This window comes from Desmodus rotundus, chromosome 7 (assembly GCF_022682495.2).
Source record: "Desmodus rotundus isolate HL8 chromosome 7, HLdesRot8A.1, whole genome shotgun sequence".
NCBI lineage: Eukaryota > Metazoa > Chordata > Mammalia > Chiroptera > Phyllostomidae > Desmodus > Desmodus rotundus.
The window spans coordinates 29,746,404-29,771,271 of record NC_071393.1 but is presented as its reverse complement, the minus strand read 5'-3'; the positions used below and the strand labels follow the sequence as shown (position 1 = coordinate 29,771,271).

The window sequence follows — 24,868 nt, the reverse complement described above, 5'->3', positions numbered from 1 at the left end:
CCCAATCCATCCTTCTTTTACTTTTTAAGAGGTGTTCCTCACCCCACCCCCCACCATTGCCTAAATGTGAGTATTCTCCATACAAAGTAATGTATGCTTTTGTCAAAGGAACACCCACCCCACTATGGGAAGCCCAAAAAACCTAGAGAAGGGAGACATGACCGAGGCAACCAGCTTGGACATTTGTCAGAGAAGATTTCAAATCCACCTGTAGCTCCTACACAACTGATTGTAAACTTTGGGTCTACAAGATAAAATACCAACTCCTGCACTTGACATCATCGAGGTTCTAATCTACATTTTCTTTTAGAGGAGATAAACCACATTTACTGTCCATCATTATGTTATACAAAAATCTAAAAATAAGAGATTTGTAAGGAAGAAATAAATAAGTAAATAAACAGAGAGAAAATAAAAGGACAACAGAAATCATTTACATTTGAATTATTTTCCATAATATTAGGATGAAAAACATTTCAAAGCACATATCTGACAACATAATAGGTTTTGTTCCCTGGCCAAAGCCTACCATAAAATGAAGGTGTTCAGCGTCTTGTCTGTGTCACTGGCTCTTGACCAAACCTTTGAGGTCTCTGGGGGCTCTAGGGCTGTGCTGAGCTCCACCTGCTCATCCGCAAAAGTGTCATCCACTCCTCTGTCTGCAAAGAAACCCTTTAGTTGGTTCTACAAGGTCCAGGGTATCAGTGTTGAGCATGTAATTTGTGCCCTTCCATTCATACTTGCTGGTGTACTGAAAGCTCGCTTCCCTGATGGAGAAAATGTCATTCTCGTCCTCTCTTCTTGTCCAACCTCATCTTCTGGATGGTGACAGTCCAATGCAAGGGCCTTCTTCTCACCATTCCTTATAACTTCCACCTTGAAGGCACCTGTTCTTCAACCTTTGCTCTTGGCAGGGCGCCTCCCCTTAGACAAATGTCTGTGGGATGCTACTGTCAATGCTGAAAGTGATGGTGACCTTTTCTCCAGCAACATTCCGCACAAATTTGGCTTCTGTCCCATTCATTTCCAACTCCCAACCTCAGACTTCTTGGGAAGGGGCTTATGTGTCTATATCTTCTTTTCCTCCTTAATTGCATTGCTCAGAAATTCAACAAAAGCTTTGTTCCCTCGGTGTGCAGCAGTCCACAGTTGCAGGTGCAGGGCCCCTGTGACCATGGAGCCCAAGGCGACCGGCAGGCTATGCAGCAGAGACCAAGGTGGCGGCTGCGGGAACACGTGCAGATGAGGATGACCTGACCAAGGCTCCCCCTGCATTTTCAACCTTATCTCTCATTCTCTCCCTACAAAACACCTCCACTGAATAGGCATTCAGTTCATATATGTTAATCAAACAGATGAATACAAAAATACTTCATTTCTGGATAACTCATCATTGACCCCAGCCCCACCCTTCTACAATATAACATGCCTTGTGCTTAAATGTTCATCCTCAGACTTGTTCACACCACCTGTCTGGTGTGAGATGCTTTTCCTATTTATTTTCCATCTGTGTAGTTTTGCCCACTGTTCAAGGCCCAGTGCAAATTTCACCTTCTCCAAGACTTCCTCCTTATTAATATATTATTTATTATGTTCCACATATTGGATATTTAGTATATTTTAAATTATTTTTAAAATGATTTCTTGCCCCAAAACATTTGAAGCCCTGTGGAGATGGCAAGAATCTTATGTTCCTTGTACACCCAGCCCCATAAACACAATCTAGCACCTTACAGAGAGGAGCTGCCTGGTACATACTTTCTGATGACTTTGTTTCACACAACAGTTGTGTTGGAAGCTCAGGCTCTGGAATTAGACCTAGATTTGAACCCCAGCTCTGAACATTAGTGAAATGACCTTAAGGACATCATTAAGTCTCTCAAGTCTTGGCTTCCTCACCTGTAAAATTGGGAGATTAATAGTTCTGACTCACAGTGGTGTTGTAAGCCAAGTGAGATCATTAATGTACTGTGCTTAGCAAAGTGTTTAGCACATGGTAAAAGTTTCAATGAAAATTATTGATGACAATGATGAATATGACAATGGAAATGATGATACTTTAAATATAGATCAGACCAGGATCAATGCGAAGGTCAAATAAACATCTTTTATTGAAACCCTGTGACTACTTTGAGGGAGGCTCTCTCACAGAAGAGAACTTTCTTGCTCTCTGATACATTGGGGAACACAGACAGCATCGTGCCCCACCTAAGCTGAGGCAACTGAGCAATGGAGCTTTAAATTATGTTTTCATGTAGCTCATTTCTAGCATTTCTTCTCTCACATCTGTCCTCTTATAACCCAATCGCTCAGCAGAGCGCGAGAGCCTATTAGCTCTGTACTGGGTGATCTTGAAATAAAGCAGAGGGTCACTGTTGCTTTGCAATAATTTACATAAATGCTAAGCAAGTGCACCAGGAGGCTCTTTTCAAAGTAGAACTTGAAGGTTGCAGTGCCTGTAGGGTCAGTGATCTGAAGGATGCCAAGACTGTATTTAACTTGCCCTTCCTGCACTGGGCGTGAGATGGGCTGCCCTCCGGCTTTTATTCCAAAGATAGTAAATCTGTGGTCAGAAATCTTTGGGCCTTAATGATACCCATGTTTGAGAGATGGCCCCTTGGGATGCCAGACTGTGGTTTCAGTTAGAAATTCAAGAGTGACAGTGGTTTATTATGAGAGGAAGGGGGCTGTAAGCAGCAATGCTACTTTGCATTACCATCTTCTGTCTGAAAGACAACAGCAAAAGGGTCTACCTTGAAAAACTAGATTCAATTTCACTGGGGCAGGGGAGAATTGGATGGGCAAAACACAAATTATTGAATGGGTAATTTAAAACCAGACAGAAACGATAACACAGACAGCACAGGGACAACCCAGACAACAAACACATCATTTATAACATTTTTGAAAGCAGTTAGATTTGTACAGACCGGGAAAACAGTCAAAGCATAGAGACCATCGATAAACTACAACACCCACCACAGTTCACATTTCTCTTCATGGCTGGAGTGTCTGAGTAGATGTTCTGTAAAGCTATTAACATGGATGAGAACATGGCTGTTAACTGGTGTTTTGTTAACATCAGTAAATAAGTCTCCCAAATGACCATGAGTTCTATACAGCTAAACTCTTGGGGACTCCAAGCTCTGGCAAAAAGAGTCTGTTTGATTCCTTTGAGGGTTTCACGGTATAACTTATTAACTCATATTCCAGGGAGACAGAGATGGGAGACCAGGAAACTTTCCCAAAAGATTCCCATCACTTTCTTATGAGCAGTGTAATTGGCTCCCATACATTTTCTTGTCTGTGATCTTCCCCAACCTATGTATATGAGGTAAAACTTGGAGATGTCCTTCTTTCTAAGCATGTTTTACTCTTTTCTAGTATGCCTTTCCTGTGGGGGTGGCAAAAATCTCAGGGTTAGGGACATTTGCTTAGCACTGGCTTCTGCAGCTCTAAGCATCTATCCACCAAACTGACTGATAGGACAGCAACTGGGGAGAATGTCCACTTCTGAAAGAAGCAGAGGCTCAGATTTCCCCCGCCTAGGGCAGGTCACCCAGTCTCTGTCACACCTTAGCAGGCCAGCAGTGAGGTGATCAGAGACTGATAACCAGGGAAATCTGTGCTGTTATTATTGAAAACTCATCCAAACCCACAAACGGTCCGGCTTTGAGACCTGGTAAGCCCTCCTGCTGCCATACGTGGTTCTGGCCTCTCTGCTGTGTGAGACCAGTAATGTGGAAAGGGCCTGCTTTCGATTATCACAGCAACTCTCTACTTACTGACAGAGGGTGCGCTGTTACAATAATCAGAAGCTTCATTTTTATTTGCTGAGTGTGCCTATGGATTTCAAATGTATGGTACTAAAACAAATTTACCTGCTCAAATCACTCCTGCTTAAGCACACAGTCACACACAGATGATGTGAGGAGCAGTGGATATTTTCAGTGGGTCAGCATGAGAACTTTATAAGATAATTTGCACGTAGGGCAAACTGAGGCCCAGAGTACTTGGCCTGCTGCCCCACAAGTGGCCACCTAATGGGAACATCGTTCTGCCCTGCCTCAAAATATCCTTCCCTGGCAACTGCAGATTTAGTCACTGGCACTAAATTCTGTGTTAGAAGATAGGGGTGCTAGTTCTAGACCTGCCACCAACCACATTTATGAACTTGGATGAATGACTTCTCTGGGCCTCATTTTCCTAATCTGTAGGTGGTTAAATTAGATGATTCTAAATAGTCAGGCTTCTAAATAGACAGAAATACACAAAAGTGAAGCATAGAAGGCAACTGAGTCCTAATGTTTACTATTTTTTATCCAGAACTTATCATACGACTAAGTAATGGCTAAATCACGGGAAAAGCACTCTAACAGATTGTTTCCTGGGTAATCGTGTTTGAGGTCTACACTGAAGCCATACATTTAGTCTCCTAGTGTAACAGCCATGGAAGAAACCAGACCTGCCTGGAAGAAAGGACAGTAGGCTGACATAGAACGGACGTTTAAAAACCTCGCTTCAGTGCCTTGTAATCAAGGTGAACAAATAAACAGGTAGACGAGGCATAACTGAGATGTTTTTCTGATTTCTGAAGCTCTCTTTGGATGACAGAGATTGTGGATACCTTGAGACTCGTGTTCTCCTGGTGTTTGCATATAGAACAAGACATGTGAGTGCACCAAACCGCAGATGTGGCAAACAGTCCCTGGCAACAGGGGATCCCAACAGGGGATGCGATGGGGTGTGAGGAGAACAGAGTCAGGCCAGCAAACCCTAGAGAACTCTCACAGAGCAAGTCAGAAGGGGCCAGAGAGACAGGGTCCATCACCTGCTGCACTGTCCCTGAATGTTGGCCACCGGGGGCCCAGCATCTGCTGGCTTCTGGTGCCAATGCTTGCAGAAAGCACATGGCTTGGTGGTGAATCAGCCCCACAGAATATGCTGGACTGGATGGAAATGGAAACCATTATGTTATTTGGCTGTAGTGGAGGTGTGGGGAATGGCCTACAAAATTCACTCATGAACCTAAAATTTCATGGGGGTGAGAGATAGGAAATGTTCTCTGGAAGAGACACATTTATTTGAAGGCATTGATGATATAAAATAAAACAATAAAGCCCATTTAAAAATAGTCATTCTGTGGCTTGACTTTCAAAAGCCCGAGGAAGGAAAAGCTTATAATCACATGTTTTAGAAACTCTTTAAATACCTGTTCGCTGGGTTCTGCACATGCACAGAATCCTGACTTGGTGATGTCACCTAGCACAGCATTCTGTTCCCAGAGGGGCCCACACACACCTCACTCCAGATGGATGGGGACTGCCTAATGCCGAACTTCACAGCCTTTCTCCATCACACACTTAACAATAAGGAGCTTCCTCTTTGATAATACAAATATCTTTGACGATGCTAACTGAAGGTAGGTGGTCACTGACATACATCCTGCTGAAAAACCTTGTATCTAGACGTCAACCCTAGAATCTCAGAGGACCTGTGAGATCTGTGAGCAGCTCAACCTCTAATCCTTTGAAGTTTCTCATTCTAACCCTCCCTTAAAACCGTCTTCTGGCTTTATGTTCCTCTAGGTCACTTTCCTCAACAATAGTCTCCCCAGCTCTGCCCAATGCCTTGTGGTTTGGCCATACCTCCCCAATTCATGTCCTGCTCCGGAGAGATCCAACCAGCTCTCGTGTGCTCAGCCCGTGGCCACGGTGCAGGCTGCGCTGGCAGGACCACACAGGTGCGCTTTCAGCTCCAGAGCTGTCAGCACTGGGCAGAAATCTTTTTGCTCACCCACAGTCACTAATTTTGACTCTTTAAAACTTTTCCATTAAAAAGAAAAACACCAAACTTTTCCATTCTTCTTGAACTCCCTACTCCACTCCCTACTTTATTCTCAGAAGATGACTTCACTTTTCTTCATGGAGGAAATAGAAATTATTGATTAAAGCTATCTCTTGAAGTGACTTCCAATGGTTCTTCACATTTACCCTTCAAAAAGTAGCACTCATCTTTTGCTATTTTCCTACTTTCTCCAAGAAAGGGGCTTTCATTCTCTCCCTATATAGGGTTTTAATGGGAATTAAATCAATAAATGTAAGATACCTAGACCAATGCTTGGCAGGCCACAAACATTTGTTCCCATTCATTCTTTCTTCTACAAATTTAATTATATAAAATTACATAAGTTATATAAATTTAATATATAAACATATATATATTTAGTTTTTTTTCAAAGATTTTATTCGTTTATTTTTAGAGGGGAGAGAAAGAGAAGAAGAGAAACATTGATGTGAGAGAGAAACATCCATCAGTTGGTTGCCTCTCATACACACCCTGACCAGGGATGTGGCCTGCAACCCAGGCATGTGCCCTGACCAGGAATCAAACCAGTGACCTTTCGGTTCACAGGCCAGCACTCAATCCACTGAGCCACACCGGCTGAGACCACATACATTTAATTTAATACAATATCGTTACCTCTTGAATTCTTAAAGACCCTCCTCTCTTAGCTGTCTCTTCCTGCCACGCCCCCCTCCCCACCCCGTATCTTTAATCCCTCCCTTTCTCTCCAGTTATTCTCCCTTTATTGACAAGCATATTCAAGAGCTTCCACTTTTCAAAAGCCTTATGCCTTCCTTTCTTTAAAAGGACTTTAGTTAGTGTCCCCAAACTCTCTGTTTCTTCAACTCCTTAAGCTCTGGACAATGGTACGATTTTGCTCCTGTCCCATCTTTTCTCAAAACTCCATTGAACACTTGAAACTAATACAAAATAATATTGAATGTAAACTGTAATCGAAAAATTTAAAAAATCTTTTTAAAAACTTCATTGGAACTGTTTTTACGAAGTTTGTGAGTGACTTGGCATCTTAACTCTGGTGGCCTCTTTCCAGTCTTCGTCCTGCTCACATTTTGATCTCATCACCATCTCTTTCAAAGCTGCTGCCTCCTTAGCACTCATACCTCAACTCCTGGCTATTGATGCAGTTCAGTAACAGCAGCCTAGACATTAATGCAACCTGCGGCTCCTTCGCTTCCTTTCTTCAGCCTCACCTGCTACCAGACTTCGATGACCCTTCTCTAAACTAATTTTCACGTCTGGATAGTCCTTGCCAACCTTTCTTGCCAGAGTTGAGACTTCATCAAATCTCACCCGGACTACCCAGCAGCCCCATATGGCATCTGGCCTCTGTACTATCCATTTCTGTTCATCCTCCACACTGCTGCCGGAGTTAGTTTTTGAAAAAAACTAACCTGGTCTTTTCACCCTCCTGCTGAAAAATGGCTGGGGCTCCCAGTGGCGTCTGTTAGGTCCACACCACCTAACTGAACCTGGACAGTCTGACTCCAGCCCGCCCGCCACCGCAGCCTCCTCCCCTCTCCTGCAGCGCACCTTGTGATGTGACAGCATCACTCTTCACAAGCTTGACTGCATGGTTTTGCACATGCTATCCAACTGAATACAATTTCACCCTTCTCTGTGTGGAGCATGCCTAATCACCTTTCCAAATGCAGCTCAGTTACAACCGTTTTTAGTTTGTTTGTTTTTTTGAAAAAAGCCTTCTCAGATTGACCTGGGCTGTTCAGCTCCCTGCTCTGGATTTGGTGTTCCTATGCTCCCTTGTTCCTACCTATTTATAGCCATTAACAAGTTGTTGTTGATTCTTTTACTTTGTTTATCTTTCTCAGGAGACCATGAGATCTTTGAAGAAAGAATGATCTTATTCAACACTGTATCCCAATAACCATCTGGTTTCTTGTTTAACAAATGTTTGTTGTAGCACTATAAAGAGAGGATGTGGTAAAAAAAAAAGAAGAAGACAGAAATAAGAACAGAATAAAATTACATTCTTTCCACAACTGGTCGAGATAAGATGCCCTTATAGAAAAGAACAGGATATCAGGACGCTTCCCGTTTCAGGCCTGTCTGTACCACTTTCATCTTCCCCGCAGGTCAGTTGTCCAAACTTGATCACAGTGTCATCAATGCAGGTGTAAGACAGCCCAAAGGCTCATGTCTAAATTAAATTTGGCTGTTGCTAACAGATATCAGGCTTCGGATAGAAAAGTCAAGCCTAGCACTAACATTAGACTCATCCATGAAGAATCCAGATGTGTTCATGATCAAACTTTGGAAGAAAAAAGAGGAATAAGTAAAATTAGTTTTTAAATCTGGTTTTATAAATCCGCCTGCCTCATTCTTAGCTGGGCAAATGCTTTTAAGAAAAGAGCCCTACTGCCCTTGCTAACTTGTTCTTGCCTCTTGACAAGCCAAAATACAGCCTTCAGCTTGGGTTGGTCTACAATAAAGTAAACAGCACAGTTTTATTTACCTAGGTTTGTACTTTCTTAAACAAATAGCAGGAAGCTCATGCATACAAAAGACCAGCCAGTACCAGAAATTAGCATTCTCCATTGATCGCTGCCTACTGAGTTCAGAGAGAGGGAATGGCACCGCCAAGATGAAGAAAGACCTCAAAAGACTGATTTATAGATTTGAATCTTAAAGGACTTTGCTCAGCTCTCTGTTGGAAGTGGTAGCTTCCCTCAAATTCTCTTATAATTTCTTGTCTTACAGAAATTTATTTAGCCACTGATTCCGCCAAAGCAGGCTTTGGGGCAGGACTTTTCCTTCAGAATAATCTACAAAAAAGGAGGGATATCATAATTGTAAGGAGTACGTATAATGCCAACTTTCATTCAATATTTCCTCTGACTTAAATGTCAAGAAAATTTGGCAGTGATTAAAATACCAAAACCTGAGAGAAAAGCAGTAGGTCCCAATGAAAATGGTATGGACTACCTCTCTATTCTAAATTCCTTTCACTGGGTCTGCATGGTTGTCCGTGGTTTAAGGAATCCCTCTGTGTGTCAACTAGAAGGTGCTTGTAATCCTACCTGCAGAGACAGGGAACTAACAAGAGATGATGGGAAAGGCTATGAGAAAAAAAATGGCACTGAAAATGTAAGGTGGAATCCACAGGAGGAAGAATAGTATCTAACACTGAAGACTAGAACGGTCGTTTCAGTCCTGGCTCTACCACTTAGTGCCTTTGTGATCTTGGGCCTCATGTCTCTGTGCTCCAGTTTCCGGAACTATAAAAAGTGGATTATAATAATTCCTTTTGCATAAGGTACTCATAATGATTAAATAAGATAACAAAAGAGATTTATGAGCAATAACATAATGTGAATGCTATTTTAGTGACAATAACAATAATAATGAAGAGTTCAAGGTGTTTTTCTTCCCTGTCCACATGCATGAGCTAGCTAACTGGTCATCCTTTCCAGGAAAGAGGAACTTCCAGATAAAGACTTCCTGTCATCGCTCTACTTGCAAACAAGCTCAGGAACTCATTCTGGGGATTCATTTAAATGAAGACTTGCGTGCAGAGTCCCAGGGTCCAAGCAAAGCAGTCTGGGAAAACGAAGTACAAAACAATGATGGGACAGTCACGTTGGGCCCCCAGGGCTGTGGGACTGGCACGGAGGGTGGCAAGGGGGGTCATGCTCCATGCTGATCCCTGCGCCCCTGGCTGGCTGAGTGCGAGATGGACACGTTATACCCCGAAAGCCATACTTTGAACTTGATGGTGGGAAAGGAAGTCCTCACTTGGGTTTATCTTGTTTCCCTTTTCCCCCAAGATGCACACAAAGTTTCCTGAGCTTCAAAGCCATGCCAGGGTAACCTGCCGGAACCAGACAGCCAGGAAGAAAGAGTGCTGAGAGAAAACACTCGTGGGTGCCCAATGGAGGGGCTGGGAGCACTCATCCTACGGCTGGTGTCAGTGCTCTCAGTTGCTCTCTGCATCAGAGTCAGGACACCTTTCATAGTGGCTTGTAGGGCACACTCTCTGACCAGGAAGCCCGCTTCACCCCAGCTGGAAAAGGCAGCCTCTGGGGGCTGGCAGGGGAGGGATGCTTCCTCTAGAGTCCTGCTGTCTGATGCATTGCTCCTTTGGAAGCCAGAAGTGACTCAAAAGAAGCCTTTACTGTTACCCAGCTTAGACACTAGACTTGTCAAAACAGCATTTTAGAGGTTAATAGAAAGGGGAGCACACACACTTTTGATACATATGGTAAAATACCCTATTAAACATAAACATGCATATGGGAGTGACAGGTCTTTTGAATATTCTCATATTTTTACATCTACTCAACCAACCTTGTCTTACTAATTGGTCCCTTAACCTGCACCGTTATTGTTGTTGTTGCTTTTCTCCAAAAGAATGGGTATGTGCAAAAGGGCATATATTTCAATGCTACTGAGTCTCTTGGGATTTAAGGTAGTAAGTCTGTGTCTAAACCAACAAACTCCTTATCTTCTTTGTTCTAACAGAGTATGAGGTGTAGAACAGTTTATTCTTGATGCCCAAGCACTGACCCACTAGCAGAGTGGTGAGCTTCCCTGACCAGGCCAGCAGATAAGGCGGGTGCCCAGAGCTTTCACTTGGGGTAAGTTCAGCCAAAGGGAACCTTTTTTTTTTTTTTTTGTCATCAATGAGATCTCCAAGGAGAACTGAACCAAAAAGGCTGGAATCAAACCCAGTGCAAAAAAATAAATAAATAAATAAATAAAAGTGTGGGAGAAGGAACACTAAGGTCCTCCAGAATTTAGTTAACTGGAATTCTTCCTGCTACCAAGCCCAATGGAGGCAGAGAACAAGGTTCCTTTCTGGCTTCTCTCACCCTCGTCAAAGCAGCTCTTCACAGGCTAGCAAAGCCCAGCTTCTCTGGAGGATGCCTTTTTATCTGATTAAATGGAATATTATGCTAAATATTCAGCCACCTCAGCACTAGCTGTGTGGGTGTGCAGGATAAAATCTTCATGAAAACGCCCTCACAGGTCACTCGTTTAATTTCAATTCTGCAAAATGTAAAAATAGAATGAGCTGCCACGAAGGGCTGACAGCTTCAATGAGGAGGTTCCAACAGCACAAAAACCACGTGTTCCCCTGGTCTCTTGCTTTCTCCCTCTGTCAGGGGGAAAAGGGAGAGAGAAAAATCTGGAAAGCAAGGTGCTGCTTTCATTTATCTTCTGCTCTTTCCCCCACTTTGCCTTTTCTTGCACTTACTGTCTGTGTCTTCCTCTTACTCCATCTGTTTCCTGTCTCTCCTCCCACTTCACCTGCTTCCTCTCTCAGCGGCCAGCCCTCCCGCCCGTCATCATTTTGTGTCTTTTTCTTTTCCTCCTTCCCAGAACTGGTTCTCCTCCCACGCTGCCACACGGCCTGTGCCACCCCTGCTTTCCGGGGCAGTCTGTCTCCAGGCAACCTAGTCTCACAAACTTTTCTAGGATTGCCTTCCTCCCCTCTCCCCTCTCTGTCTCCTACTCTTCCCCAAATCCCACACACTGAAAATGTTTAGAAAGACGGAATTTCAGAGATCAGTTGGATGAAATGGCAGATGAGCCATACAGGCTGCCTTTTTCATACCCCCTCATCTAGTCAACTGTGTTTATTACTCACGGGCCTCAGAAACTTTGGTGGGGTGCGAGGGTGAGTGTTGGTGGGCTGGGAAGGCAGGTAGTACCTCACTGGTCTTGTGTTTTGGACAAGTCAATTTTTAATTTTGTGCAGTTAAAAAAAAAACCAAATGGTCAAATTGCACTTTCTAATTCTGACCCTTGAAGTCAAGAGCCAACTCTACATCAACCTTATTACAACCTTATTCTGGCTCTAAAAGTGAAATTTTCTTTAGCCAGGGGCTCCAGAGCTACACCAAAGCCTGTGCAGGTGCTGACAGAGGAGAAAGGCTTCCTGCTTCATGTCTGTTAGTGTCTCAGAAAGGGTCCAATATTTGACCTAGTCTCAAACCAAAGGTTCAGACTGTTTCAAGTCTGCTAGTACGGCTGATGGAACCAATGCAGCTTAACTCCTTCACTCTGCTAGAACCGGCTCCTCCTCTGTGGTGGCAATGAGCAAGGAGCAGTCCTTCCCCAGTCCTATAAATCACCAGTAACTTTCTCTCTGAAGAGAACCTCGCTGTTGGTTTGAGGAAATTGAGCCTAATGGAAAAGGTGGTTAGCAGATCACTAACTCACAGATTCATCAATGTCAACTCACTCTAGAAAAGAACTTAAATTCCTGTTTTTATTGCTACCTTACACATCTGTACTTGAGTCCACTGACAAGGGTTCCCCTAGCTAAAGATCTCTACCTTCATACATACCAAATGAGGCGACCCCCAGAACAGCACATGCCTACTCAGGACCCCAGCCTCTCTGCCACAACACTGTCTCCACCCCCTGCCTCTTCTTGGAAATGTTCATTCATTATGAAGATGTGCAATACGTACCCACCAGGTACAAAGCAAAGTAGATACCAGGGCATCCATTAGAAGCCAGAGCCTTGTGTACAGCAAAAGAAAGGGGATACAGAACCCGGGCACCTAAGAGATACAGGCAGTGTTTCTGTTGTGTGCACATGAGGGTTCTGATCAAATCGAGGAAATGATAACTTCAGTACAATCTGAAGAAGGATCATACCTAGCCAAAAATGAAATGTGGTTCCACAGGTGTAAAGAAGGTAAAAGGGAGGAAGAAAAGATCCTAATTAAGCTGAAGGAACAATGAAAATAAAAACAGAGCATAAACTGCAGAAGGCACCCCAAGAGAAAGCACCCTGTCAGCTGGGTAAGTGGAATGGGTGACAATTCACAGCAGAATTGTAAATAACAGCTCAAAGCCACAAGCAGCCAACAACTGCGTGACACCTGTGCAGAGCAACAGCTGGGGGTGGGGGGCAGAGCAGTGGAAACCCCTCCAGAGTGTAGCTGCACCCCTGGGGTGATGATTGCCGTTACAGTGGAAGATTCCAGATGCCTGTGATGGTACAGCCCGGACGGGAGTCAAGAGTGAGCTGATCCACGGAGATATCAAATGGTGGGTGTGGTCCAAACGCAAAAGCTAGAAGGTGGTGGCAGGGACAACCTTCAGAATATGATTTCATTCAAGGCCTATGGTCTTTAAAAAGAGCTATGATCTTTAAAAAGACCAAACAAGGCACTCACTTTTGGTGGCAGTGTCAAAGTGGAGCCCCATAGCGGCACTCCAGCTTGCCTAGGTAACTGATAAGTTGCTCATAATGGTTTCTTCCCAACACTAATACCAGAGCCCAGACCCAAATCTCCAAAACCAAACAGCCTTTGAGGGTGGATAGGAAAAAACAGAATTCCCACATACCCTTTGGACACCCTGGGTCTCCTGAATACCCACAATGCCCAGCAGAGCTCTTGGCCCAAGTTACAAGTTGAGGACAAGATCTTCTGAGCAAGTTACAAAGTAAAGGAGCCAAGGGGAGGGGTTCTCAGACAAACACTGGTGACCCTGCTGGCAACCTCACTGTCCACCATCAAAAGCAGCCAGTTCAAGCTGTGAGAAGCTGCGAAGGTGGCATGGCTAGGGACATCAGCTGTGAGCAAGAGACAGGATCTTCAAGTAAGGAACAGAGGCGGGGTCACCACTGAATGGAGGGAATTTTGTTAAGTTCGCCCAGAGCACAAGACTGATTTGCTCACACCAGAAACACATGTCTATATTTTGCCCTCTGACCTGCTAAATGTTGTTTAATGGGAGAGAGAGGGGGAGAGAGAGAGAGAGAGAGAGAGAGAGAGAGAGAGAGAGAGAGAAATCAGTTCACACTGGAGGAGTATGGATGTCTCTCTCTGAGTGTACCTGTTCCACAGCAAGCCTCAAGATCAGTTAGGGGCAAACTGGGGCCTTGGAATGGGGGATACAAAGGCAGCATGTGCAAATTGTTTCTAATATAAGTTTTCTGAGCTTAAAGAGAGAGGCCCAGATGATATATGCCCCTCTTGAAAAGGCCCCAGGCCACGGGCTCCTCATCTATAACACACTTTGCGTCTCCCAAAGGTGCATGCCCAAGGACGTGCTGGCAGAGGAGACAGCTCAGCCTCTCGCACAAGTGTCTTTGTCCTCGCCCAGAGTGGTGTGGGGGAAGTTTTACATCTGCTGCTGTCATGAAAACATTTTATTTTTTTATAAGTCTTAAGAAAAATCCTAAAATAAAACGAGGGATTTCCCAAGTACATGTGGTATGCACAAACCTTGCACCCTGCCCCTCTTTAATTCCAGGCTTGGGACGCAGTCACCCCTCACAGCTGCTGCAGACCCAACAGGACCCACCGCCCCAGAGTGTGCTATCACCAGCTTGTTCCTAGGTGGCCCTGGAGCCTGTGCACCCTGCTAAGAAACTTTTCAAGGACAGAAGTGTCTCCAGACTGGAGGCTGGCTGATGGGTGCAAACAAGTTGTTTGCTTTCCAACAGCTTCATTCTGATGGCCACGCCTTCTCATGCCTCCATCTGCTCCATAAGATAACTCGGTTTCTTCTGGGATGGGACTCCTTGCATCCCTAGCTTCAAGCCAATAATTCCTGGTCCGCCCACCTCCTCCCTAGGAGGACATTAGGAGACCCAGAACCCTTTCCTAGTCTTACTAGGGGTGAATCCCATGATGTTTGCTGTCTTTCTTTCAAATCTTGGACTTCCACAAGCAAGGGCACTAGGCATGAGATTGATGAGGGTGGTCACGTGGGAGGGAAGTCCTGTGCGAAGAGGGAAGGCCAGGGTCCCCAGTTCAAACTTTTGCTGGACGCTGCAGAGGGGCAGAAGCATTCTCAAGCCCACAGCCTTGCTCTCACCGCTTGTCCAAGCGCCTGTCCATAAGTAATGGAAGAAAAGCGAGCTTAGTCGCCTCTGGAAACTCATGAAGGAGGTAGTCTGTCCCAATGGCTTCCTGTGGACACCAGCTCTCAGGTGGGGACACCACAGCCAGGCCATAGTCCATGTTAATAGCTTTACCGTGCTCTCTGGAACTTGGAACTTGGAGCTTGCGCTAAGAAAATTCAGACAACAAACAGAGGGCCCCACCCCCACCCCACCCCCACCCCTGCTATTTCCACAGCCAGCAGCTGCGCCGGGATCCCTCGTTGTCACCCCCACATCCCGGCGCGTTCCTGCCGGGTCTCAGGAAGGTCAGGAAGTTCTTACCTGCGTCTGCTAGGGGACGCGCTCATGGGGGCAGATCGGCAGGGCTCTCGGATCGGCAGCGGCCAGGACGCACCGGCTGCCGGCTACCGCTCGCAGCGCTCCCCCGAGCTTGGCTTTGCAGAGAGCGGAGCCAGCCCCTCTGGAGGAGGGAGGGGAGCGCCGTGCCGGAGGGCGCCACGGGAAGCCAGCCCTGTGGGGTACGCCCCCCTCTCCGTGGGCGGCGAGGCCCCGCGGCCCCCGGGTCTATTTGCTACCGCGTCTCCGTCCCTCTTGCTATAAATATCTACATCTCCTCCCCGCGCCTCCGTGATCATCCTGGGTCGCCCCTGACCGCCTCTGTGCTTCCGCGCGGTCTCAGCCTGTCCCCTCGCTCCCCGCCTCGCCTGTCCGCCGGGGAAAGCCGTCTACCCGCCACCTGGGGTTGCCTCGCTCCATCTAGCCTTTAGCACCGCAGGGTAACTCGGGGACAGACTATGCCTTTAAAACCATCAAGTTTACTGCGGACACAGCCCCAGAAACCCCATTGCCTGGCGGCTTCGAGGAGGTATCAGCCCATCTGGAAACCAGACTCCCCTCTCACGCCTGCCCTGGAGATGGGGAATGGGAACGCCAATGACGCGGGGTCACAGGTGACCTGGGGGGTCTCCGGGGTGGGGCTGAAATCTCGGCACTGCAAAGCAGGCCAGGACCTGGGGAGCCATCGCGGTCAAAGCGCTGTATTTGCAGATGAGAAAACTGAAGCTCCGGGAGGTGCACGGACTCGCCCAGGATCACACCGCTAGCACGGAAGTGGAGAACTGAGTTATCCCCGGGCCGCGCATCCAAGTTTCCACACCCGAAACAAAACACACCCGATTTGGAATGGCCCAGGGCACCCACGTCCCTGTGGCGGGTCACCAGAGCCCGCCAAGAAAAAAACATAATCGACCGACTTCCAGATTAACCCTGTGCCCTCACCATGGCCACTGCCGAACCCTCCCCCTCCCAGGAAAGCTGTGAAGAATGAAACACCAAAGGTGCAGCAATGCTGGAGCCACAAAAGAGTGAAATGAAAAGTCCTTTTTCATTGCTGTCGCCCAGAGACCCGGCCAACAGTATCTGCTGTATAAAACCCCCATTGTTCCCTTATCATTTTCCACACTCCTCTCCATCCCCCACTGCATTCTGACCAGTCTGACACAGGCATTTTCATAGGAGCCATAAACGAGAATATGTTTCCCCCACCTGCTTCTTAGCCTACACTAAGTTGCTACCTGATCGTATCAGAGCCGGCTCACTCACAAACGTTCTTCCCTGGGGCATTTCACGAAAACGGTGACAGAGCTCCTCCGGGCTGCTTCCCAGGGCAATGGCCTTGGTGCCATCAGGGCTGCCTCCCTTCCTACTCGGTGGGGTACAATATTCTGCATATCCCCTTTTGGAAAGTTTCCTACCTATTTAACAATTGTGTGCCCTGAGGTAACTAAGAGAATGAAGAAGTGTCTTCGGAGTTACACTGTAAGTCAAGAAGAGTTGCTTTGCCAAATGTGGCCCTTGAGAAGCAGGTAGCAGAGTGAGTGAGTCTGAACTCTGGAGTAGGTACTTCAGTCCACTCTTTGTTGTTGTCGTTAACTGATTTTAGACAGAAAGAGGAAGCGGGTGCGGAGAGAAAGAGAGAAATATTGATGTGAGAGAGAAACATCAATTGGTTGCCTCCCCTTTGTGCCCCTGACTGGGGATCGAACCCACAGCCTACCTTTGTGCCCTGGCTGGGGATTGAGCCCATGACCTTTTGGTGTGTGGGATGACCCTCCAACCGAGTTACCCAGCCAGGGCCCCAGGCCCACTCGACCAGATTCGTCACCTTGGACAGTTTCCTTACCTTTCTAAGCCTTAGTTTCTCAGAAAGAAAAACGGAGAAAGCAATTGGTCCTGTCTTGGGAGTGGGTGAGATTCTGCATGCAGACTGCCTGAACTTCATACATCTGAGCTGTAATTTATACTGTTCATATATATTGTTCAATATATAGTGTTCAATCACTATTCAGGGCCAGAGAGCCCTCGTAGAGACCTACCTGACCAAGTTGCTTAAACCCTGCCCCCTTCTCTCTTAATCCAAGCTAGCTTAACCTCGAAGATGGGGATCATAATGTGTTCTTCATAGCACTGTTCAGAGGATTAAATAAAATCATGTACATAAAACCTCTAACATGGTGCCCGTTACATAGATAAACACCGAAGGTATGCCAGCACCAACCTCTTCATCTCCAGTTAGCAGATGTGTGATCCTGAGCACGTTCCTTGATACTTCTAAGCCTCATAGGGTTGCGAAGATTAGCGCCACACGTGTAAATTAGCTGGCACATAGTGATGGATATATGGTAATTACCCACTTCCCTTTCGAAACTGCTCAAATTGTAATTTTACCTGGAAACATTCCTACCACATCTCAATTACTCAGATCTCATTTATCCTTGAGTTAAGATCCTGTTACACCAGTTTGTTTTATTTAAATGTATTTACAACTTTTTCACATTCCCTCATTCACTTAGCAAACTTTATGAAAGTCTTACTATGTAATGTCAGGCACTCACTGTGCTCTGCTCTGACACACGTATATATTTTTTTATTTTAAAGATACTTTTATTGTATTTTCCATTACCATTTAATCCCCTTATACCCTCTCTCTCTAGCAATCACCACACTGTTATCTGTGTCCAGGAATCCTGTTTCCTTTTTGCTGATTCCCTCCACCCCCAACCCCTGCCTACCCCCCCCCACTAGCCATCATCCTGCTCTCTATCTATAAGTCCGTCTCTATTTTCCTTGTTAGTTCAGTTTGTTCATTAGATTCCACATATGAGTGAAATCATATGGTATTTGTCTTTCTCTGACTGGCTTATTTCACTTAGTATAACATTCTCCAGGTCCACCCATACTGTATTTTTTATAGGATTTTAAATTCCCAGAAGCTAGGAATGTGCTTTCCTTGTGTGTTAATCTTTCACCACCTTCTAGAGATATACTCACAGTCACAGATTCATTGAGCCAGAAGGAGGACTGGAGATTATATTGGCCAATGTTCTCATTTCACAACCCGGAGAGGATAATTGACTCACACACACTATTAAAGCTACAATGGTGGTGATTTCTTGCCTCATTATCCAGTGTTCTTTCAACAGGCAACCCTTTCTTGCCATCTGCTTCATGGCGTATTAACAGGTGGCACTTTAATGCAGGGCTCTACGGCCAAGTGTATTTAAGAAATAATGGGTTAAGTAAAGTAAACCATGTAATTTTTTTTAACTACAAGACTTTTCGGGGCCTTTTTTTTGCATCTGGGCATCGTGGGTTCCCAAGAAAGGGCTATAATGCACCTCACTTGTTAAATACATCCCATCAGGAAACCCTTTCTCACACAGAGCATTTGGGCAACTAGTGACCTGAGACACAGATCCTTAGAGAACATGCTGCTGCCCCCTGGAAATGTGATCAGCCAGTGGGACTGCCCAGATTGCACGGCCTCCAAAGAGGAGACCAGTCAGTCCCCTCTCTGGGTCAAGGGAGTCGTCTTACAGATGCAAACCTCAGAGGAAAGAGGAACATGGCACCATGGGCCCCCTTTTCCTTAAGCAGCTGGCTTGGCACAGGGAAGAGGACAGCGGCTGACAGACTGATCAGAGCTATGAGGGTGCAGTTCTTCCTTCCCTGCTTCGGCTCAGACAACTTCCAGGCTGCTCGGGCTGTATGCACGGTGGTTAAGAACAGGGGCTTTTGAGCTAGACCGTCCGAGGCATTAACCCCATCTCTCTCTCACTAGTTCTTGGATATTGGGCAAGTTGCTTAACCTCTTAAGCCTCAGTTCTCTCTTTTATAAAATCAGTGTAGTAATGCCAGGTAAGAATGCAGCATTATTGCATCCAAACCTCTGACACAGTGCCTGGCGCAAAGCAAGCACCCAGACTGGAGTAGGGTAACTCGGAGCAATGAGAGTGGTAGTAGTAGAGTAGGTGGAACACTTGATTGTTAACACATAGCTTGGTGATACAGCAAAGTTTTGCTGAATCCAAAAGCGCAATTCTTCTCCTCTTTTTTCTCTCCCCCTGCAGTGCTCAGCCCTTTACAGTCATTCCAACAACTGCTCCATTCCCTCAGAGCTGGGAGGACATGAATAGAAGATATTCCGTGAGCAAGCTCAGAAATGAACGACAAAGATAGTGATCATTAATATAATGCAAAGCTTCCTATAACCGAGCGACTGCTCCAGGCCAGCCACTGTGCTAGATGGTTTATATTAATATTTATATTCACTATATACCTGTCTGTACTCCACAGTCACTTGAAGAGGGAGGTATCCACTTCCCTGTTTTGAAAATAACAAAACTAAAGTTCACATGGTTTATGGGCAAGAGGCCAAATTAACCCAAGGATAAAATGAATGACCACCAGCTTCCCTGGGCCCATCTCAGCCCGTAGTGATCACAGGCATACTGTGGATTAGGACGTACTGCACGGACCCAGCTGGGGCTGGGGCAAGTTCTCTCTGTCAGGGAAGGAGTGGTTGTGGAACAGGTGTTACTTATTGCCCAGTTTACTAAGAAATGGAGCCAAGGCTGTTTCTTTCTCAATTGTCTTGCCCCAAGGGCCGTTGGCTGGACTCTGCCTGTTAGCACAGGGTATCCGAAGGGTACAGGATACTCCCTGTAGCACACCAAAGGGAACTATGGTACCAGCTGCTCCATTTAAACAAGGAAACGAAGACAGATTTCTTTCTGCTGCCAACAGGAGCCCAGGCACATGGAACAGGACAGGAGATTAATGCTGCCTCTTTCCCTCTCACTGTCACCAAAACATCCTTTTGAACTCCTCCACACCCACCTCACCCTTCAACCCCAGCACAGAAGCCAGCCCTGGGGAAAATGCCTTCTGGACAAAACCTTCCTAATTAACTGCAGTTCACTGTTGCCAGCCTGCTCCTGATAGGGTCGAGTCAAAGCAACAGACCCCCTTTGGTAGCAGCCTCAGGAGGAGAAAGCATCTACTTGTACCCCTCCAGGAGGTCAGAGCCCTACAGGCAGCCACAGCTGACTGCAACTCCTGGCAGAAGACACAACCAGGCTATTTTTTTAAAAGGGGGATTTGGAGAAAAACCAAGCTCACAAGAGCGTAAAGGCAAGAGGGAAGAAGAGAGAAAAGCTTTGTTGTTTCCCCCAGGTGAAATATAAGAAGAACTTCTGCAACAAAATCACACCTGCATGGCAGAGATTGTAGAGGACAGCCACCAGAACACCTACGTTCTCCTGTCCACGTGTCTGTCCTCCTCAGACATGTCTGCTGGGTGGCTGTGTGCATATTAAGGGGCTTGGGTGTGAGGTGGGCACAACACCCACAGTTGTTAATAACTGCTACAACGGATCAGACGTAGTGCTATCAGTATAAGATTTTCTGTAATCCTTGCAATAACCCTGTGAGGTCAGCCTAATTATTCCCACTTTATGGACAAGAAAACTGAGTCTTCATAACAGTTAAGTAACTTGTCTGAAGCCACACAATATTTGACGTGGGATTCTAATTCTTTTTCTATGACAAATAATAATATTAACTACCTCACACGTCCATCCTATCCTTACAGGATAGCAAACAATGCTGTGAGGTGGATCAAACACGGCCTCCAGTTCACACCTGAGGAAACTGGGGCTCAGAGAGGTGAATTCCATTAATGTCAGACAGGCAGAAAATGATATTTTTGTGTCTTAAATCTAAGACTTTTTCTACCACTCAGTCACTTTAGCAAAACAGATTCTTTCCAGGTTTTGGAATCCTGATGCCCCAAGAATCAGAAAACACAGCACCCGGGAAAGAAGCTTCTGATAAATTCCCATGGCCCAGCCAGTCCCTGCAAAAGGCCAACGCTGGGGGAAGATAGAAACAACAGAAAGGCTGGAAGAACCCCCTGAATTTCCACTCACTGGGTGGGGGTCCCGGAGCTGGAGCCCCTCTGCCTCTGTCTCATAGACATTTGGGCCAAATGTTCCATTTTTCCTGTGGAGAAACAATATGAAAGATGAATGCTCATAGTAATAAAAGCATGCACTTAGTTATTACTCGTTTAATCGGGAGTCATGCTATGTGATGGGTCATAACAGCATGTGCTATAATAATGATGATGATAATAATACAGAATTATTATCTGTTTTGTAGATGAGGGAACGAGGTACACTGAGGTGAAATCATCTGCCTGAGATGACAGAGCCAGTGAGAGCGGAGCTAGGATTTGAACCCAGGGAGTCTTTTCCAGAATCCAAGTGCGAAAGGGCTGGTGGCCGTCCCAGATGCCACAGGCTGCGCTGATGGGGGACTTGGAGCGCAAGCTAGCCAGGCACGCAAGGGAAACTCGGTGGTAAACACCTGCATCTGAGGGAGGGGTGCTCTGGACTTTCACTCCCCTCCTGCAGGCTGGCCTTGGCCCACAGGCACTTGGCTAATTCCTCTGCCCATCTTCCTGCCAGCATCACCAGCTGGCCCTTGTCAGCCCAGCACCAGGAAAGCCAGATTGGCTAGGGGAGGAGTGGTCATGCCTGCTCCCTTCCTCACCAAGCAGGGAGCCCTCTTCCCAACCCCTTCTCCAGGGGCACCCATCTGGCCTGTATCACCAGCTAATTTGAGCTTTGAAAAGTCTGCTTTCAAGTGAGGCCAATGAGATTCTGTCCCAAGAACCAACCATGTCCCTCTATCAGGAGCATTTCCTCCAATTATTACCCAACCCTGCAGGGTTGCTGTTGGCTTTGAAGCAAAACTGCACCTGAAGTCCAGCCACAGAGAGGGCAGGGCCTCCAGGCCTTTCTGCAGGGGCACATTAGACTGGGGACTTCAGAATGTCTTCCTCCTCCCTCTCTTTCCCCACTGTGTGCTGTGGCACATTGGTGAAGATAGAGTCAAAAGGATATGAGTCGGGGTGTGGAAGAGCAGCAGCCTGAGATGGGGAATAAGTACCAGCTTGGAGGCTCAAGTACAAAGTTCACTGGAAACAAGCTGTTTGAACTTGGGGAAAATTTGTTCCTTCTTTAGGCTTCACTTTTCTTACATACAAAAACAGAGAGTTGAATTACGTGGACCCTAGGTGATTCTTCCCATGCTGCATGAGATGCAAGGAGTCCCACAAGGAGCACTTTCCAAGGAGAGAATAGGGAATAAACAGCCCAAGTTTGCTCCCCATCTCATACGCCCCACCCCTCTGGCATATGTCCTGGTGACTCTGATACGCAGAACCCCCATCCTTGAGGACTCCGCCCATTGTCCTGACATGGCGGGTATGTACGTGTGCGGGCTGCTGGGCCACAATCTCTAACCCTAGAGGATGACCCCAGCGTTCCCCTGTGCTGCAAAGCAGCCAGTGCCTGGAGCCTGGGTGCTAGCCTGACCCAGGCTCCTCACAGCTGCTCTCCGCTGAACCCCACTGGCTGCCCATCTTAGGGTTAGGTCTTTATTTGCCTGCTGACTTTGCTTTCCTCTTCAATTAATACAAAGAACAAAACTAATGAACCAAATGTGGTTGATAAGCTTTGTGACATGAGCTGTCTCACAGAGAAGCTCTGCCCCTGACAGGCAGGGCTACTGAGAACCGCAGCAGGGCAGGTGCTTTATTTTAAGAGGGCTATTCCTGGCTGTAAGTTCCCCTGGTCTGAAAGAAGTAAAACAAGGCTAAGAGGGAGCCAGTCAGAGGGAGCCAATCAGAGCCTGCGAGGAAAAGCAGTGTCAGGAAGCCAACCAGTGCCTTGGGATGTGCTGTAAATCTGATAGGCGGCTGCTGCATCTCATCAGACAGCTTTGTGCTACAGACACTAAGCACAGCACCGCAGCAATAAGCAACCGCCGAGGCCTGTCCTGAGTAATGACAGATGATGACATACCTGTTCCTTGGTCAATGTCCCTTGCTCTTTCTCTGTCACCAGGTGTTTCACCTAACAATAGGAGCTATCAGAACAGAAATCTGGCTACAGGACCTTCCAAACAAAGGGTCTAGGATCCGAAAATTGTCTTCTGCCACGGATGGGGCCTGTGCCCGGGGATAGACATGACAGCAGATAATGAGGGATGCTCTTCCAGGCAGACAGCACATGACATCTGGAGAGGATGGTGACAGGCACTAGGCGGTGATGCAAGCATGAAGGTCCCCAAAGAGGGGATGCTCTAAAGATGGAGCACAAGGACACGGGCGATATGTGGGAAGGTGCAGTGTGGTTAGTAGCGGGAGGCAGTGGGAGTGCCCAGCTCTTTCCTGAAAGGGCTAGTGAGAACAAACAGAGGCCTGTCCCAGAGGAGCTGGTTAGGGCAGGTTATGAAGTCAGGGCCATTGGCAGATGAGAAAATTGAAGACCAAGTTGGCATCGCCTGCCTGTAGCAGAGCTGTGGGATGCCTACTCAGGGAGCCGGAGCCCAGATCCTGGATACTGATCTGATCTACTGCCTCCTGGAGCTGGGCTGGATCTCCACGGTGAGGCAACTTGGGGCCTGGCAGGACCCTGTGATGTCATTACGGCGTCGCTCCTGGCCCGTGTGCACCCACAAACCATTATGCATAGAGCTTCTCTGGTGAGCCCTAACGGGGCAACTGTGGTGCGAGCCAGGAAGCGAAAGCCCAATTCAGCGAAGGGACGCTAAGGGCAGTCTAGTCTCTCTAAATCAGTGCAAGTGTCCAGACTGGGACGAATTCATCCCAGAGTGCTGAAATTACATGCCAAATGCAAGCATACCAAATACTTTCCCACGATTCTGAAAAATTGCGGGAAAGTAAAGGGCCAAAGCCTGGAGCTCAGCTGCAGTTTCCAGAAAAGCAGAGATTGGAAAAATCTCTATTACAATGCTAGGAGAGATGGTTAAACATGGAACTTAATGCTGCCAGAGCAGAGTCAGCCTAGAGTCCCTAGGAGCCAGTCTTGCCAACATCAGTGAATGTAGCGTTCAGATAGGCTTACTACGGAGTCAGAACACCCTCACCAATTCCTGGTGTAGATCTTTCGTTTATCCAAACAACATGAATTGACAATCTTCCCCGTGGGATAACGTTTGTTAGCAAGACAATTAAAACACCTTTTCTCTCTCTGCATCCATTGGAAAGAGTCAGAAGATAAACATGTAAACAAATGAAATTTCAAATAAGGGTAAGTGTGAAGAAAAAAACTAAGCACAGTCACTGATGAGAGAGGGATTGGAGGGAAAGATTCCTTTAGCCTGAGTGGTGGGGAAAGCCCCTCTCAAGGTATCTGAGCAGAGCTGGGGCAAAGAGAGGGGCCACATGTGGGGACCTAGGGGAAAGTTGCTCCAGGAAGAGAAAATGGGCAGTGCACCGTGCCCAATCTTGAGCGAGTTTGGCATGTTTCAGAAACCAGAAGGCCTCTGCGTCCGACTGACAGTGAGGAGAGGGAAAGACAGTGGGTGGAGACCAGCAGGAGGAAGTGGGCAGCTGTGTGGCGCTCTAGAGACTGTGGCCAGGAGCTTGGATCTTCGTTCCCGGGGAAAGGGAAAACAACAGAAGAATTTAAGCAGGAGAAAGACCTGATTCAAGACACTTTTTAAGAAGACCTCTCTGGCTGCTGGGTGAAGAGCTGTTTTGGAGATAGAGCAAGAGTGGACTGGGGAAGGCAGTCAGAGACCCAACAGTTTGTTTAGGGGAGAGAAGTGGGTGGCTCGCACAAGGGTGGTCCAGAGAGAGAAGGTGCAGTAGTCAGATTCAGGATGTATTTTGGAGAGATAGATGCTATCTTTGCCTTTACAGCTAATACACATTCATTTTTAATTTTCCTGTTTCAGTTTTTTAAAAGTAAGCCAGAGTTCCCTGGGGCAGAATTCTAACGGAGCACTACTGGACCTTTG

At 46.6% G+C, this 24,868-nt stretch overlaps 1 pseudogene; it reads right to left on the bottom strand.

Moving 5' to 3' along the window:
- Positions 1–525: 525 nt before the first annotated feature.
- On the bottom strand, positions 526–15,206 carry LOC112301714 (complement component 1 Q subcomponent-binding protein, mitochondrial pseudogene; annotated as a pseudogene).
- Between the last annotated feature and the right edge of the window lie 9,662 nt (positions 15,207–24,868).